This window comes from Lontra canadensis, unplaced genomic scaffold (assembly GCF_010015895.1).
Source record: "Lontra canadensis isolate GAN:19392208 unplaced genomic scaffold, GSC_riverotter_1.0 scaffold151, whole genome shotgun sequence".
Taxonomy (NCBI): Eukaryota; Metazoa; Chordata; class Mammalia; order Carnivora; family Mustelidae; genus Lontra; species Lontra canadensis.
Window position 1 is genome coordinate 2,471,655 of NW_022631145.1, and position 19,324 is coordinate 2,490,978.

Genomic DNA, 19,324 nt, shown 5'->3' on the forward strand with positions numbered 1-19,324 from the left:
ATTTTGAGGATCTGTATACTCGTTTGTAGTTATTACTGTATTAGGTCACACCCAGGGGAAATGCTCAAATCACAAATGGGTTGATGCAATTGCTCAAAAAAGTATTAAAGAGATTACTTTGGAAAAGACAAAGAGCATTTAGATCAATAAAAACATTGAATACGTGGCACCTGGGTGCCTCAGTGGGTTAAGCCTCTGCCTTCGGCTAAGGTCATGATCTCAGGGTTCTGGGATTGAGCCCCGCATCGCATCGGGCTCTCTGCTTAGCAGGGAACCTGCTTCCCCACCCCACCCCCACCCCCCACCCCCACTCCCCCGCCTGCCTCTCTGCCTACTTGTGATCTCTGTCTGTCAAATAAATAAATAAAATCTTTTAAAAAAACAATGAATAAAGTAATCTGTAGAGTTGGCCCTTATGTCTTACCACTCCCTCAGTTGTATCTGACATCACTGAATCAAATATATTGGCACACATGATTTTTTGTCTTATGATTCAATTAAGAATTTGGCCAAATTAACACTATAGAGTCCTCCTCTTTTTTCTATTTAATCTCTGTCAAAGAAAGGAGGACAAAAATTAACCTGGACTCCTCCACCCCAGCCCACCCCACCCCCTGTCTTTGGTGGTTTTTCTTTCCCCTGCTGTTCTGAGCTTCCCTGCTCTTTTGATGGTCTCATTTAGGATCTCTTATGCAGCTGTGGTCATAGTAGAGCTAGGAATGGAGCCATAGAGACAGTGAAGTAGAATGGTAGGATGGTTGACACTCTCTCTTTCCTTATGTATAGTTCAGGGCCTCTCTGCTCCACTGGGCCTCTCCACAAGGTCTCTCCGTATGGTCTTTCTACCTAGGTACAACAATTCTTTTTTTTTTTAAGATTTTATTTATTTATTTGACAGAGAGAGAGATCACAAGTAGGCAGAGGCTCCCTGCTGAGCAAAGAGCACGATGTGGGGCTCGATCCCAGGACCCTGGGATCATGACCTGAGCCGAAGGCAGAGGCTTAGCCCACTGAGCCACCCAGGCGCCCCTAGGTACAACAATTCTTAAATGGCAGCTCAGATTTCCCAAAAGTCCAAAAGTGAAGGCAGCCAAGACTTAAGGGTCAGCATGAATTCCTGTACATTAGTATATTCTGTTGGTTAAAGTGAGTCAAGTCAGATACATTGTGATTGATTGTGGGAGGGGACCACACAAAGGCATGAATTCGAGAAGGCATGGTTCTTACAGGCCATCTTTGGAGAATGACTGCCATAGAACCAATGAGATTGGATGTGAGCACTGAGACCTCTGTTTAGAGCCCAACACACACGTCCCACCTCATGGAGCCACCACATGTGTGTCTTTGAAAGGCAGGAAGCCCACCGCTGCCTTCGGTAACCAACCAAAACTGTCCAATCCTGAAGGTTCATTACTACCTTCAAATTTAAACAAAACAAAACATACAGGCAGGAAATCCTCTTTTCCTTCTCCCCATTCCTGTAAGTATTTCTTTCCTATCATAGTGAAACCTCACTTATTTGGCTTAGAGGAGAAAGTGAACAGCTAGGGGAGGCCTTATTTTGAGGATTAAGTCACTAGTAACGAACAAATACAAAACCTCCATCAGCAAAGTCCCCAGGGATCAATCCCTAGCTAAATAAAGATTCTGAAACACCTAGAATTCGGTTGTTTCCTACATGAAGTCACCAGAACTGCGAACAAACCATAGACATAGTTCCCTAGTCAAGAGGTCACACCCAACACTTTGAACAAGAACGGAAAAGTTGAAGCTGTTAAATTCTCATTAGCATTTCTTTGATCAAATGTATATTTTCTTCTTTTCACAACTTTTTTTTTCAAATGCAAATATATGCTTAAACATTAGCCACTGAGCTGCAACTGGGAGAGAATGCACAGAATGTTTAAATATGCAAATCAACACCTCAGAGAGGAAAAGATGAACATTCTCTACTTGGCTCTTTTGTACACAGCGGCAAGCAGCAGAAAGTACAATTAAATAGAGTCTCTCTGAACTCCTCCATCAAGAAGTATGTATTATCAACTGAACTATAAGCACCGGTGCTGCCAGAAATCTTAACAAAATGCCACGTGTGCCCCAGAGAGATTCCAAATGGAATACAATTGCAGTTAAATTGAGACACCTATTAAGGAGAGTGGCCCAAATCTGTGTTCACACAGTTCAAATACAATGTTTTGTTTGAAATTGGGCTCAGTCATTTCTTTCTGGGGAAGATTTTCAAAGTAAATATGGATTATGAATATAAAAGAATGAAGGCAGAGGCTTATGGGAATAATCCACTCTCAGTATGTTTTTCAGAGGAAACTGCCCAATTCAAGAAAGTGAAATTCACTAAAATTTTGAAATACTTTTGAAAGAAAATGAACGACTGCAAATAAATTTGTAGTCACTAATTAAATGATGCATCACGTGTTAGTTAAATCATGAGATTAGGAAATGGGTAATGCTTATTCGCTACGGGTTAAAGAGTAAATTAGGACAAGGATTCCTTTAGAGTGAAAAGATGGTCTTCATGGTCCTTTACTTGTAACCTCTCTTTCTCTTCATTATAAGGTCTATTTAATAGCCTACAGTTTACTGAACATTCCCCTAAGACCCCAATCCAGGTTTTCTAGAACACTCCACTGCTGAAAATACACCTTTTAAGTTGGTATCCTCACACACAGAACCATCTTCCTTTTCTCTAATTCAATTCTACCTCCTCTTAGTTATATCTTTCCCTCCTCCCTCTCTTTCTCTGACATTTTAAATGAGAACTGGCATGATATAAAGAAAACAATATGAGCTTTATAATCAGGGAAATATAATTTTTGATCCTAGTTCCTCAACTTTTTTATGGACATTTGTCAAGTTAGTTTTTATCTATTTGAGGCTCAGCTTTTTCATCTACAAAAAGAGATAATACCCTGTAGTGTTTTGTGAATATTAAATTTACATATGTTGATATGATACCTAACAGATATCTAGGTGGATTATGTAATACTAGGTGCTGCAATACTTTAAAAATATCCAGGGGCCTAACTCACTAGAATTTTATTGCTGCAGGTGCTCTTGGTCAGGAGAGACATAATCCTAGGTGTTGGGATTTTTCCATTTTGTGGCTCTACCACACGCTGAGTCTGAGGCTGAGAGTAAACAGGACCCCACCCCCACCTCATTAAATACAAATGCCTTCGGTGAAGTAAAGGTGGCTTTCATCAGTTATTAACACCTTGATTTAAATCAATCTATCAGATTGTTTTATGAAATGGCTCACAAAAAGAAGGACATGAGCGTGAATGCCAACTGTATCATTTAGAGGAATGGAAATGCCAAGTTTGCGCATCAGGAGGATATATTAGCTACCTATTACAACGTAAAAATTACCTTAGAGGCTTCAAACAATACGCCTTTATTACTTCTTAGTTTCTGTGGTACTTAGGAAGAGCATAGCAGGCTGCAGTGTTTCAGGGTCTACCACAAAATTAGAATGAATGTGTGTGCTAAGTTTGGGGTCTCCTCTGAAGGCTCAGTTGAGGAAGAATCTGCTTCCTAGCTCAGTCACATGTTTGTTGGCAGAATTGGGTTCCTAACAGTCGGTTCTGAGTCCTCAGTTCTTCACTGGCTATTGAACGGAGGTTTCCCTCAATTCCTTTCCGTGCAGGTCTTTCCAACACGGCATTTGGCTTTATCACAGCAAGGTCACTTGGGTGGCAAGAGAGACAGAAATTGCCGAAAATAGGAAGTCACAGTCCTCTAGAAACTAATCATGGAAGTAACATTCCATCATCTTTCCTGTATTATTCATTAGAAGCTGGTAATTATGTCCACCCCGTACCCAAAAGGAGGGGATTACGCAGGAAGTAAATGCCAGGAAATGGGGCTCATTGTGGGTCCTCTTGGAAGATGCATATCACAAGGCCCTCAACTGCAGAGTAAGGAGAATGGAGATTCCGAGAGCAAACTTGGCCAAAATCACATATCTTGTCTTTGCTGGAATTTGGCTCTAATGATTTCTCCAATATCATTATTCTAGCACCTAATCCTGAAATCATTAGAACAGAAGCTGAATGCAGTCTGAAGCTTCTAGGAGTCTCAGTTTTATCATTAACAAAATAAGGATGATAGTACTTCGATGGCTTGTCAGGGAAGATTAACACAACAGCTTTAGAGGTAGGATGATGGGTAATTTCTTTTATCTGCAAGTTTGTTGATGCCTTCACATTTTTCAAAAACCATATGTGGCGTTAAAAAATTTTAGAAACATGCAAAAACACCACTTAGGATACATTAGGTATAAGGTAAATATGAGAATATCTTAGATCTAAACCTTAACTACTAAGTCGAAAGTATATTTGAATTATAGATTTGATGCGGCCTTAATTCTCTTTTACTTAGAAGACAATCAGGGCAAAGAAATCATTCTACCATGATTGACTTCTAAATAAAGGAAAAATGAGGGCAGAACAAATTCATTCCTCAATGCTGTATGCAGATTGGGAATCTGTTTCATCAATGTTCAGTAGGCAAGAAGCTGGTAATTATATTTACATGGATGAGACCTGCCCTATCGTGTGCAAGACTCTCGTTAACAGTTAAGAGGAGAAATTTGAATACTCTAAATGCAGGTAATTTATCATTGTCTTGAATCACTACAACCTAGGGACACTTCTTTATCTAATTTTCTACTTATGCCAAGCAAACACTTAAATTGCTCTGTGTTATTGCCTTGCACTATTTTCTCTATTCTTTCCCTTCTAATATGAAGAATGACAATTCGGCTTTTTTTCTTTAAACAACAATCTCTATGTTAAATGCATTTTAAGCTCATTCAATGAGCTTAAATTTATGGAGTTTTTACAATGAGCAAGGCTTTTTGAAAATTCAGCCTTAAAAAAGGTACTGACTTTAAGAATTGTAGCATCTATGAGAGAAATTGTATGTCCATTAACTGGATATACGCTGTGCAAGTTATCAGTTTAAACTAGTGTGATCACCAAAAGCAACATTGAGTGCCATTTAACATAGGACTCGAAAGCCAGCTTTCGACATATGCACAGGGAATTACAAAGAGTCAGAGGATAGTATTCAGAATGCTAAAAACATGACACTCATACAAATATAGAATGAGCATGTGTCAAAAATTTAACTCATTAGTGAGAGAAACTGCAGAATGATAAAAATGGTTCAATGGAGTGTTTAGAAAACAGAGATCTATATAGACACCCAGTAAGTCAAAGAAACACTGAAATGAATTTGCTGGTTGATGCAAAATTAATATCCTATAGGGTAACAAAACAGTATCTTTTGGAGTAGTCTTTCCTCCTACATAGAAATCTTCAAGTTAACATTAACTTCAGAGCCTGGGTCCTGATCAGTAATAAAGAGTAAATGAGACAGAGGTAAATTCTCCAGGAAATTAAATCCTCCTGGAGTAGGCCCATCAGGCATTGCTTCACTATGATATCAATTTGACTAGCAGGCATTATTTGGTCTTATTTCCAAGTTTTGAATACTTATCCTTAACAAGGATAAACGGCATGAGAACGGCCACAGAGGTGCATTTTCAGAGAATGGCGTTCACACAGGGGGTGGGCACGGTTTTTCTGCAGAGGGCCAGAACGTACACATTTTGGGCTTTGGGGGCCATTACAATCTCTGTTACAGCTACTCGTCTGTACCACTAAGGCATTAAAGCAATGTGGGCAATAGCTGAACCAATGAGTAGGGCCATGATATCATCAAACTCATTTGATGAATGCCCACATTTGAACATCTTATCATTTTTACCAAGCCACAAAATATTCTTCTTCTGATATTTTTTCAACCATTCAGCAAGGTGAAAACCTCCCTGTGGGCCCTATAAAAACAGGCGGCAGGTTAGATTGCATCTGCGGATCATAGTTTGCTGGCCCTTTCAGAGGCTACAGGAAGCAAGGAGTAGGTGTTTGAAATCAGTGGTAAACAAGATGGCGGAGAAGTTGGGCGCCACGAAATGCGTGGTCTTAATTCATCCCCCACTCACACACAGAGACAGACAGGTAAGGTCTCAGTGTAAACATGGGAGGGTTGTTGTTAAATGATGTAATGTTTTCATAAGATTTATGTGAAAGGAGGGGCACCTGGGTGGCTCAGTCAGTTAAGCTGCTGCCTTCGGCTCAGGCTCAGGTCGTGATGGGAGGGTCCTGGGATCAAGTCCTGCATCAAGCTCCTCGCTCAGCAGGGAGTCTGCTTCTCCCTCTGCCTCTCTTCCTGCTTGTGCGCTCACTCTCTCTCTCTCTCTCTCTCTCTCTCAAAAATAAATAAATAAAAAATTAAAAAATAAACCCACAACTAATGTGAAAGGAAGTACAGGAGGGAGAGAGCAGAGAGAGCAAAATTAGGTTAAGAATTTTTTACCAGTTAGCTTTGAGGGGATAATCAGGCTGCTCAGATTGTGGCCGAAGAAGAATTTCTCAACAGATCAGATGTATAAGGCAGGAGAGAGCAACTATTGAAAGCTTACACATAAAATTCAAATCAGAGACACTGGGGAGTGAAGAGTTCTTTGTCAGAAACGGAGCTCAGTGACTGGGTGGTTGCAAAGGGGCTGAGCTGCAGGTGTCTTTGGATTTGGGGGGGGCCCTACTTGCCCAAGAGTGGAAGCTGATGAGGAATTTCCTCAGGGAAGGGGGAGTGAGGGGACAAGGGAATGGGTGGGGTGTTGAAAGAAAAATGCCTAGTCAGAAAAACAAACAGAAGCTGATGTGTGTGGTGCCGGAGTGGCAGGGAGAAGTTGGCTTATGAGAACTCTCGAAGGAAAACAATCCTATTTAAAGAGAAGAATGTCAAATCTGGAAAATTAGGATTGTTTAGAATTACAGAAGTCAGAGCTTTTGTTCATTGCAGAGGGGAATGATAGCGGAGTCTAAAGTGAGAAGTCTTTGTTTTTATTTGTCCAGGAATTAGAAATCAGAATTTAGCAAATGAATTTCTAAAGTGACAGAATATGAGATAACAGCTAAGAGAGACTTTAGAAAGATCCTCAAGGCCCACCTGTAGTGCCTCTGAAGTGGCATTAAACAATGGTACGAAAGAAAAGGACCAGAGTTATAATACCGACTAGTTCTCTCACTGATTGTGTGAACTTACCAATTCCTCAAATTAGAATCTTAGTCTGTTTATGTGCTGACTGAGCTCTGAAATTTTTTGTATGACTAAAACTCAGTGACTTTATTTTACTCTTCTTGTGTATAAGAACAGTCCTGCGTAATCCCAAAAGGGAACAGTGAAAAATCGCATCTATAGCTCTGGATCCCAAACTCAGAATCCCCGAGGAGTTATGCAGAGGTAGTAATGGAGATCCTGAGGTTTTAAAAAAACATTTTAATATATTTCACTATTTTAAAAACTAATTAAAATGACACCTTTATCCAGGAAAGTGCTTGAAAGACTAATAGAAACATTAATATTCTTCATTTGGTGATGAAATCTTATTAATTCAGGGATACCATATTCTCTCATGTGGATCAGGAGCTCTGATTGGGATTAGTGGGCCTTTGACATTCAAAAATATTAAAAGGGGTTCTTTATGAAAAAAACGACTTCTGGTCAAAATGGATCCTGATGGAATTAGTGCAGTCCTAATGTCTGATGAGCAGGTCACCATTTGCAGTCTGATATGTGCAACAAATCCAATATATGGTAAAATACCACTGACTCTCAGAAGCTGGGAAAGCTCCGGAGCTGAGGTTGGCTTCTGCTAAAAGAGTATACTTACCCAATTTGTCACCTGTCAGATAAGAGAGATGGAAATGTCCAGAATGTGCACCAGGTATTAAGAGAAGCTTCTGACAGTCCCTGGATCGAGAAGGAGGTAGGACTACATGATTGCTACTACCTAATCAAATAAGCCAGGCTAAACTAAATTTAGAGCACAATTTACCTTTTTGAAAAGAACTTTCACTTACATTATCACATCCTCTAATTTGATCTAAACAACACAAACTTGAAGTGGGGAAGATATTTCTATTTTACAGCTGGATAAACTAACGCTCATGAAGGTAAAAGGTATAAGATATCACCAGTAGTGATCTTGAAGCTGGAATGTGTTAGTAATCTATTGCCACACCAGTGCTGTATAACCGACAACCACCGAACCTTAGTAGCCTGTAAAACCAAGCTTTTATGGCCGAAACAGCTGGGGTGATTGGCTTGGCAGATCTATTCATCTTGGCTGGGCTTGCTCACATGTCTAGGGGTGGGCTGACAGTCGGTGATCGAGGACAGCCTTTTTCCAGCCTTTGCTATAATGACTGGAAAGGCAAACCTCTACACCCATGTCTTTTAAGACAATAAATGCAGAAATGACACGCCAAGTGCTTTCCCAAGCCTCTGATAACATCCCGTTGGCCACAGCACATCACATGTTCAAACTCAGAAATCGGACTCAAAAAGAAGGTAGGAGTAAAAACATGAGCCCACTAATTTCTTACTTGGATCATCAACCTACGTTTTCTGCCCCTAATCTCATCTCAGCTAATCGAAGTGAATCTAATCTCTTTTCACCTTTCTAATGTGTACATTGCTCCCAAACCGAAAGCACCATTTCAAGGGAAATAGCTGAGCTGTAAAAAATGAATGCAATTTCTATTTAGATGTACTGGATGACAATGAACACGGTCATCCTTTATTCTCTCATTCACTTAGAAATATTTATTGCCTACTGTATGCCAGGCACTATGCTGAGAAGCTTGTTGTTGATAAATGAATAGAGCTGTCTCCTCAGCTTTTTTTATAATTGTGTATCAAACCTCTGTGTTAAATCACATCAGTACAAAATGTCTTCTATTCAGACTCCCCAAATTCAATATTCAGGTATCAGCACCTGCAAAATGAAGGGCAGGAAATGGGTTGTAGTGCCGTTCATCGGTTCTGCTCCATTATCTCGCACAGCTCGGGCAGCCACGGCCCCATTCGGCACGGTCTCCTACTCCAAATGCACCTTCAATCCTGTTCTGTCTCCTCCCAGACCTGAGCCTACCCAGAGAGAGAGAGTCAGCGGCTTTTCACCTGCTGTAATACTTCTGCAACTGCCTCAGATTCGAAAATTAATTTCTTATATTGAATGGGTCAGGTGGAAAAGGCAGGGGCCTGTCTCAGCTTTACAGAGAGACTGCCGAATGTTCTCATGTTTTAGAGCCAGAAGAGACATCAGCTCTTCTAGTTCGGGCATTTTCAAAATGTTTCTTCTTATTTTAATCGCAAAGCAATGGAATTCCCTCTTTAAATTTCCAAGTGAAATTTTTAGCAGGGCCCATGACTTGGAATAAATAAAAGTGAATTTTTCTGGTTAAATTGAGAGCAGTGTTCAGAGCCCCACCCACTCAACCTGGACCAAACTAAAACTGACGGAAACATTCTGAAAGAAAGCAATTTGCCTTAAATAAACTGTGCCGGTTTTGCAGACCATCTTTTTATCCCCGTAGCACTAACAGGTGCTAATGTAAGGCAGGTGTGCTGTCACCCCACCTCCTGTCTTTACAGAGACATGACAAAGCAAGTGTAGCACTGTTTCCTGCTAAACCTGAATTTGGCCTCAGACTTATTCTCAATCCAGAGCCCTAGAAAGTCACTATTTATCAGTAGAAGTTGGAGTTTGCACTGAAGATGAAACCTATTTCCAATCTGTGAGAAACTGTGTACAAACACACACACACATACACACACACACGAGTGTACATCTTCCTTACACATACATTTCTTGCCCTATATTTATTACTGATGTTCCCTTGCGATCCACTTGGCTGAGCAGGCTATGAGCTCTGCAGAGGCTGAATGAGAAAATTACAGTCAACTCTTAGGTCCTCCACTGCTTCCCTCACCCAGGCACAATTAGCCTCGAGAAATCATCCTGCCCACGTTCCAGCAACTCTGAAAAAATCTGTAGTGGTGGCTATGTGAGTGTTTGAGGAGTCACCCAAACCAGACCCTTAGTTTACAGTACTCCCAAGGCAGACCGAGTGGACTTTATCTCCCCTTTTAGGGTAGAGACCACTTTGTATGAGAAAAGATATTTATATCCCAGCATTTTACAGTTCTACTCTCCACCAATCCAAAAAGGTATTTTTTTTTTCATTTTGTTTTGTTTTTAAAATATTTATTTATTTGAGAGAATGAGTGCAGGCTCAAGGATAGGAGCTGGGGAAGGGGCAGAGGGAGAGGGAGAAACAGACTCCCCGCTGAGCAGGGAGCCCCACTCAGGGCTCCAGGATCCCAGGATCATGACCTGAGCCTAGCTGAAGGCAGACGATTAATCGACTGAGCCACCCAGGCGCCCCCAGAAAAGTGTTTTACCACTCCTCTCCCAGACTATTCTCCACTGAAAGAGTAAGAAGAAGCAAGCAGCATCTTACTGGATTTGAGGTCTGGACATTATCCTTAGAAGGCCTTTCTTTTCGTAAATCAGGTTTCCTCCCACCTTGCATGCTTAGTAGTAAAAGGATGGGCTTTGGCGTGAGTTAGAAGCTGTGCTTCTGGCTTGCTATTTGATCAAGTATTGTTTTAATATTTTGGGGTCTCGGAAAGTCAGGCTACCCCAAAGTTTCTGTGAAGAATATACATCAATGTGGTGATTCAGCAGCCCTAAGGTCAAGAAACGGATCTTCTAGCCCCTGTCGTTGTTTTAAAGATCCCTTTGAACTTCAGTGGCTTCATTTGCCCGAGACTAGGCTTATCTGCTGGGAGGCAGCCATGGGAGAAGATGCCCAGCCGCTTTTGCCATTACTCTCCTGCAGGGATGCACCTTTCCCATTTGCCTTAGCTTTTGATCCGAGGCACACAATACCTGGTGGCCCAGCCATTGAGAGCCGGCCATTTTTCCTTCACTGGGCAGACTTTGCTCCAGTGTTCCCTGTTGGGTTGGCTGAGAATTTGTCAGAGCGCCTCGGACCACCATCCTGCCCAGTTCCGTTTCCTCTCTTTTCCTGGGTGTCAGATCCAAAATGCTGTTTGAAAGCTTTCCTGCCCATTCTCCCTTCCTCCCTCCTTCATCATTCACTGGCATTATCCTCTTTCTCCTACTCATAAACCCCATGCACTCCTAACTCCATTTCAAAGTCTGCTTCCTGACTGAACCCAAAAATACATGCTGTAGGGTCTTTTTCAGGTCAGTCATCTTGTAACACATAAGATCATGTTAGAAGTGAATCTGCTTTCTCTTATCGTCACGTTTGGCATTTTAGCAGTGGACTTGGTGAAAGTGAGTGGGATGCTGACCATCCATCTTGGTTTGCCTGGAACAGTGCCAGTTTGACACCTGTTGTCCAGATGTGCCTTCTGACCTAACATTTGCCACCATAAAAAAATACTTTGGAGACCATTATATGGTCTCCCTAGTGAGGCTGAATAACATCTACAATTCCTTCAATGTCTAAAGCATAAAATGCTTCCATATATTTCCAAAGTAGCTCAACTTATCCATCAATGTGATGATATCCTCATTTATTCATGTATCCACTGAATTCTGGAAATATTTATTGAGTTGAATTCAGTAGAGTGTCGGATACTCAGGACCTGGACAAAAGACAGTAAATACTTGGGTAACATGCTAGGTCAAGTCATTGTATTTTACTGGCTAAAAGGCTAATTTGGAAGATCAGTTTTTCCTTGATTTTCTATTTCACAAAGAGCATTCATAATAGCTAGTCTACCATGACAGATAGTTCCTCCAGTGGGGAATGACATGCTTACCTTGGGAAAACCTCTCGGGGCAGCTGCAGCCACAGCGCAGGTTGCTGACTTCAGCTAAATTACATTCGACAGCTTGAAAGCTCACAGGTGCCTGGAATATACCAGAAAACATTTGTCTTTCTTAGTAGGAGAATTGGAGGGATTTTAGTGGACTGTGCCGTTTTTTTCACTTAGAAGTTTTAATGGTATATTTTCGCACTACAAAATTCTGTACTACCAGGATATATTCTGATACGCATTACAGATATTTTTCACATTATTCATAATTTTTAATGCAAATCCATTAAGTAGCATTACTAAAACATTTATTTCTTTTAACAAGTCAAGACCCTCTTGGGATTTTTGCGTGTTCCTCGCGGTTGAAAAAAAGAAAAGCTTCTTTTAAAAAATTTTTTTTAAGTTTTCAAAATTTATTTATTTGACACAGAGAGAGAGCGATCATAAGTAGGCAGAGTGGCAGGCAGAGAGAGAGGGGGAAGCAGGATCCCTGCTGAGTAGAGAGCCCAATGCGGGGCTTGATCCCAGGACTCTGAGGTCATGACCTAGTCTGAAGGCAGAGGCTTATCCCACTGAGCCACCCAGGCGCCCCAAGAAAACCTTCTTGATTCCAATTCTCCACACTTTCCAATTTGCCCTTGCCATAGCAAAATCTAATAAGGAAAGCTAAAATGGTCTATCACAGGGAATACTCATTTTAAACACAATGGAACAATTGTTTCTGAAAGTATCCACTTTGCATTCTGAGAGCTAGGCTAGATTCTATCACAGTTGAAAAGGACTGAAAAAATGATACCTGTCAAAAGATGAATAACCTGAAGGTTGGTAACGATTCTCTACATTTAAATTCTCTCTTTAAATCACTACATGGTTGCGACTAAGATGATAGCATACTTGATTTTACTTTGTTGTTGTTGTTTATGCCACTCATTGTCTTCCAGCAGCCCTGAAATTCTGCTTGGGGCACAAAACTCAGTAATTGGTGTTCGTTGCATAATAGGGGGACATTTGTAAAGACGTTTAGTATTAGAATTGGCATGGTGGACTATCACCTATATCTTTCAGTTCCTTTAATAAAATTCCTACAAATATCACTTTGATTATGCAACACGTGTGATTTACTCCAAAGCCTATGAAGTGTGAATAATGTTACATGTAATTGTTTTCCCCAGGTTGCCTCAGATCCACTGTAATTCTCACCTGTAAGTTCAATGTCACCCATCAGGGGTAGCATCCCTTCACCTCCTTTATTAAGTCATAGTTCAGACAGAAATATTTTAGATATTTTTGGCTGAAAGGGATTTAATATGGGGAAATGGAGGCTCCCACAATCTTTGCAGTGCTGCCAACATCAGGGAAGCAGAAAAAGCGGGGATCAGAGGGACTGCTGCTGATTGCTTGAGGTTTCGGGGGAGGCGGTGGGGCGGGGGAAGCAACCCGGAGATTCCTGGAGGATGCGCAGGGGTGAGAAGCCCTGGCTGCTTCAGCCCAGCCCTTGTCTACAACTTGTAGAGGAGAAATAAGGGCTCCTCCTTCTATGACATTCACGTGATCTCACACAAGTCCCTTTCTGTTGGCATTGTGTAAGCGGGAGAGCTGCTTGGCAAGGGGATCCCAAACATGTGTTTGTAGGATTTCTGTTTCCGGGCCAACACAGAAGGGTGAAATGACACAGTCTCACCACCCTGAGGGGCGCAAATAGCCCCAAGAAGACGGTCTCCCATATTTCTCTTTCTTAGCAGGATAGGGCCATGGCTTCTTGTCTTCGCCGTTATTTCACATTGTCGTGATTTGAAGCTACAGGAACCCAACCCCAGGCACATGCCCATTTTTCTCCAGGGTTGGAGAAGCTGGCCCACATCCCTTCCCAAGGGAGCAACATCTAACCTGTGAGGACACGTGTTTCTGAATTCTTTCCTGGCTAACCTTGGAAGTGGCCCACCCTCCCAGCTGCGGGGGTTAGGCTGCGGACTTAGGCTCTACCCTTACTAACCAGGTCCTCACCATTGCCTGCCATATGAGAAGGCACGACAGCTGCCTTCTACTCCTACGCTTCAGCACCTGAAATACTCCATTGTGTTGCCTATGTTTCTATTGTGGACTTACGTGTAATACTGGTTTAAAAAGAAACCTCTTAAGCACAGTGATTTGTTCTGACTGCTTTTTAGACAATAGTGCTTAATTGCATCCACGGGCCTCTAAGCCTTCTCAGCACAAAAGTCTGTTTTAAGATAGACTCCTGTTGCCACCCACATGAAAACATCTCCTTTGGAGCCCTGAAACCCAAAAGCTGATTAGTCTCCAGTAGAGGAGAGGAAATCCCAGACCTTAGGGAGGTAAAAGCCCGCTGGGCCCCCTGTTGGGGTAAAAAGCACTTTTCATTCTTTCCTGTTGAATCTCCAGCGGTGCGGGCACAATGAGCACAATGCCAGTGCTCTGTAGCTTACCCTGTCCCTTCGAATTTGCAATAAATCAACCTGCCACACTTGCTAGAGGATTGTCTTTTCCTGGAGACGGCTGAAGTGAAAAGCACTCTTCTTGGTAAATCGCTGTGGATCAAGGGCTGTGTCTGTCTTCCTGGAACTAGACTGCCATTAAATGAGGACGGATTCTTGCTTTATGCTCACCCCGTGAGGATGAAATCAAAGCTCAGTGACCTCTGTATAGGTCTATGAGAGGAGATACAGTCATGTTTCTAGATGCAGGTGTAAGGGTAGATGTTCTGGGCCACCTGAGTGGCCAGCATAGACGTGGAAGCTGGGAAAGCACAGAGGCATTCTTAGAGCTCCTGCAGAAAAGATGGGGTAATGGGTCAGGGTGGGGACCAAAGAGAAAAGGAGGGAGGGAGAGAGTGAGGAAGTGAGCAGGTCAGCAAGCAGGAAGGAGTGGATGGGCACCGAAGACATCACACTTAGGGGAACCGAGTGAGAGGCCGAAGAGCATCCGTGTCTGCAGAATTAGAACCCCGAGAATCACACACTGGTACATGAGCCAAACAGTCCTACTACATCCAGCAGGAGGAGACAGAGGAAAAGAGTTCAGGATTTAAAACTAGATTGATTCACAGGAATGGGACAAGTATAAACTCCAAGACCAAGCTTCAACTTGAAGCTAGGTGGGGGAATTCAGATGCTACCCTGTTGAGGATATCTTGAGGAATATCCTATATCCCCGCTCTAGTGGGGAATTGCAGAGTGGGCCAGAGGCGGAACTTTTCAGAAGTAGGTAGGTGACACCCATCCAGTAGAAAATAGGAATCTAACCCCTTAGCTGGGGTTTGGAGTGATATTATCATCTTTGGAAAGATAGGATAGGCATAACCAAGGGAGAAAGGCATGCTTAGATGGTCATGGAATAGGGAAGGATACTGGTTCAGAGACTCATAACAATTTATTTACGATTTGAAGGGTGCAAGCTGTCATGAAAATAAAGAAGAGTTCCAGTTATGAGAATCAGCAATAAAGCCAGGATTGAAATAACAACAACTAATAATAATGATGATAGCTATCATTTATATAAATATATTACCAGGTTCCAATAATTCTGCTATGCTTTTTTCATATTTTTTCCTTCAATTTGTAGTCCTAGTGAGGTAAGCAATTTTATCTGATTTAACAGATAGGGAGACTGAGTCCCAGGGAATTAAATGATCAAAATCATATAGCTAGTGAGGAACAGAGACATAAACCAATTTCAAGACTCTCTGATTTCAATTATAACTCAGGGATAACCATAGATGTGAGCTTGATTTCCCCCAATCATCACAGTGGCCGAAGAGAGCATTTTCTAAAGATGGCCGCCAACCTTATCTCCTATTCCACATGGTTTCCTGTACTGTAAGTTTGCCACTCTCCCATAATGAGGAGTCTACGGTATAGAAGTGATGTTGTTCCAATTGAAGATACAGCCCTTAACTGGCCTGGCAGTTTCCACTTACAGCCTCCTGAAATGTGTGCTCTTGGGATGCTCCAATTCAGAACGGATCCAGTGTGCTGTAAGAACCCTAGGGGCACTCAGGAAAAAGTGACATATAGGTGCTCCAACTGACAGTTCCAGGTAGTTCCCTGTTGACAGCCAGCATCAACGGCGTGTTAGAGTGGCTTGGCTAGCCACCTGAGCTTTGAGATGATTCCAGCCTCAGCCACCATTTCTAGAACAGCAACCGCATGAGAACTGCCTAGCTGAGCCCAGAACCATGAGAACCAATAATACATTATTCTTTCAAACCGCTAAGGTTTGGGATGACTTGTTATGCAGTAAACAATAGAATACTGCCCAAGATAAAACGTGGTCCTTGGGGCACCTGGGTGGCTCAGTGTGTTGAGCCTCTGCCTTTGTCTCAGGTCATGATCTCATGGTCCTGGAATGGAGCCCCTCGGGCTCTCTGCTCAGCAGGGAGCCTGCTTCTTCCTCTTTCTCTCTGCCTCTCTGCCTACTTGTGATCTCTCTGTCAAATAAATAAATAAGATCTCTTTAAAAGCCCACAAAAACATGGTCTTAGCTATTGAGCTGAGACCGAGTCTGGACAGAAGGGTTAGGCAGGTCTAAGTGTGGGGAAGAAGGACAATACGAAACTAACCATACCACGCATTAGCTACTCTTAAGTTTGGGGCAGAAGATGTTAGATAATTTAGTAATATGAAATTGTGTACTGGTTACTTAACTCAGCTGTATTAGTTGTCCTAGTTTTCTACGCTGCATAGAATATTACTAAGAACATAGTAGCTTAAGAGCACACATTTCTTATGTCATAGTTTCTGTGAGTCAGAAATCTGGGCACAACTTCACTGGATCCTCTAGTCAGGGTCTTGCAAGGCTGCAGTCATGGTGTTGGCCAGACTGTATTCTCATCTGGAACCTCAGGTCCTCTTCTGAGCTCACGTAGTTGTTGGCACAATTCAGTTCCTTGTGGCTAGAGGGCTGTGGCCCTCAGCTCCTAGAGCTCGTCTGCTCTTCCCTGACACACGTCTCTCTCCACAGGGAGCTCACGTCCCAGGAGCTTGCTTCTTCAAGACCGGTAGAAGAGTGTCTCTAGTGCATGCTAGCAAGACAGATACATATATAGATCTCCCATGATCACATTATATATGTATAATAATGAGTATATGCACATGTATGTATGTGTACACACACATCTATCTATCTACGTATAGATTATAGATAGCTACCCGTATATGGACTTTTTTTTTTCTTAACAAAACAAAACAAAACAAAACCTGGAGTGGTCGAAAGCTGCCTAGTGGCTGCAGGGAGAGGCTCACCCAGACGCCCGGACACCAGGGGGTGTCAGAGAGGGCCGGTTGCGGGCTGCTGGGCTGCAGAGGCTCCTGACGGGGCTAGATGGCGAGGCTCGGGAAGAGCTAGTTGCCCGCCCAGCCCAGGGCAGTCGAGCCCTCGAGGGGAGTCGGGTAGCCCTCAGCTTGCCGATGGGGCACACCTGCTGCTCCAGGAAGTGGCTCTCCAGGAAGTCGTGGAGCTGGGGCCAAGCGGGCAGGTCCACAAGGGCGCGGTTGAGGGGCCTGGGCAGCCTCCAGGCGGCGCCCGTGGGGGCTGCGGGGGTTACTGGTTGGGCTCCGGTCGGCTGCTGCGGGTCCTGGAGGAGGGCGCGCCGCCCCGGGTTTGCGTCTTCCGGGAACGCAGGGCGCCCTCGCGCGCTTCCGCTTGGCCCGCCGGCGAGCTGCCCAAGCCTCTGGAGCCACCTCCTGCGGGGGCAACGGAAGCCAGGAGAGAGGTAGGTGAGGGAGGCCCCCAGCTGCATGTTGACCAGGCAGCTCACGAAGCCTCCACCTCGGGGCTTGGGGAGGTAGGGGAGTAATTACTACCAACCTGGGAGCTCACAAAATGGTGTTGGCTGGTCTGGAAGGCACAGGGTGGCTGGGAAGATGGTTCTGGAAGTTGGGACTGGATAAGAGGTTGGGAGCGGGTGGAAGGAAGCCAGATAAAAGGGAGTCCCTGGTGTGTTCCGTGCAAGTGCTGTTGAAGCAAGGGACAGTTCAGTGGGACGGCAGGCTAATGACCTGTACACAGTTTTTACCGTGCTCCAAGTGTGTTTTCTCTTCCATATGGTTTTTTAAATTACGTTTTCTTTTCTTTAGCTTACTTCATTGCAGGAATATGGTATATAATACATATGACATACAAAATATGTGTTAATCATAACATGTTTATGTTATGGGTCAGGCTTTTGGTCTACAGATGGCTATCAGTAGTTACGTTTCTTGGCGAGTCAAAGGCGATGGGGGGATTTTTGACTGCATGGGGTGGCACACCTCACCCTACCATTGTTCAATGATCAACTGTATATGTAATATACAGAATAACACATAGAATACCGTAATCAGGGAGTAAAATCCCCTCACCTGTTAACAAGTTATAGGGTCTGCCCACCTTATTCAAAGGGAGGAGATTATTCAGGATATGAACATTGGGATCACCTGAGGATCTGTCCCTCGCTTTCACTTCCTGAATTTATTCAGTATTCATTGTTGATTAATCTGTTCATCCATCTGCCCATCCATTGGCACCTTGGCCTTTACTTTTCCCTCTACCTGGAAAACTACCCCAGAAATTTGTACACCTCATCCTCTGTCTTTCTTCAGGTTTCTGCTCTAACGCCCCTTCATTTGTGAGGAATTCCCTCAAGCAGCCCGTTTAAAACAGCCAAACTTGGGGTGCCTGGGTGGCTTAGTCGGTTCAACTTCTGCCATAGCTGGGGATCCTGGAATCAGCCTGTTGTCAGGCTCCCTGCTTAGCAGGAAGTCTGCTTCTCCCTCTCTGTCTGCCCCTCTTCCTTCTCATGCCCTCTCTCTCTCTCTCTCTCTCTCTCAAATAAATAAATAAATAAAACCTTAAAAAAAAAAACAAAAACCCAGCCAATCTTGGGCCCTGGAATTCACCATCTCTTATTTTATTTTTCTCAGTATGTCGTACACACATTTGATACATATATTTACTGCTTTGTTTATTGGCTGTCTCTTCCACTACAGTGTATGCTCTGTAAGAGTAAGCACCTTGTTTCATTCACTGTTGAAATCACCAAATTTAAAACAGTGCCTAGCCATAGTTGGAACTCAATAAACAGTTGCTAAATAAATGGGCGAATGCATAAATACTGAGCACCTACCATGTGTAAAATGTAGTGCCAGTTACTCTGGGGACCTGAAAGGTTTCCACTGTGAAAGAGTTTGTTAGGTGAGTACAGACGCTTGAAGCTGACAATGAAGATATTGGAGCAAAAAGACATTTTTAAAATCCAACTCAATCTGGAAGAACTTAAAGGAGGCATCAGAAAGTACAAATTAAAAGCGAGGCAGCTAGAGTTAGTGTTTGAGTGAAGACAAGCTCTTGGAAATTTAAAGCCATCTGACAACGAAGATGGAAAATAAGTTATTTCAAAGAACAGTGTTTTCAAGGTCCCCTTTCCCCTAAGGCTGAGGGGTGTAAGGAAACCACTCATTTTGACTTTATCTAAGGCCTGGTATGGTATGGTAGTTTAAATTGTCCCAGGAGATAAGCTACCTTCTTGTAGACTATTCTTGATGGATCCTGGAACATCCCGAGATGTTTTCTGGAGCTGTGTATATGCAGTTGCAGGTGT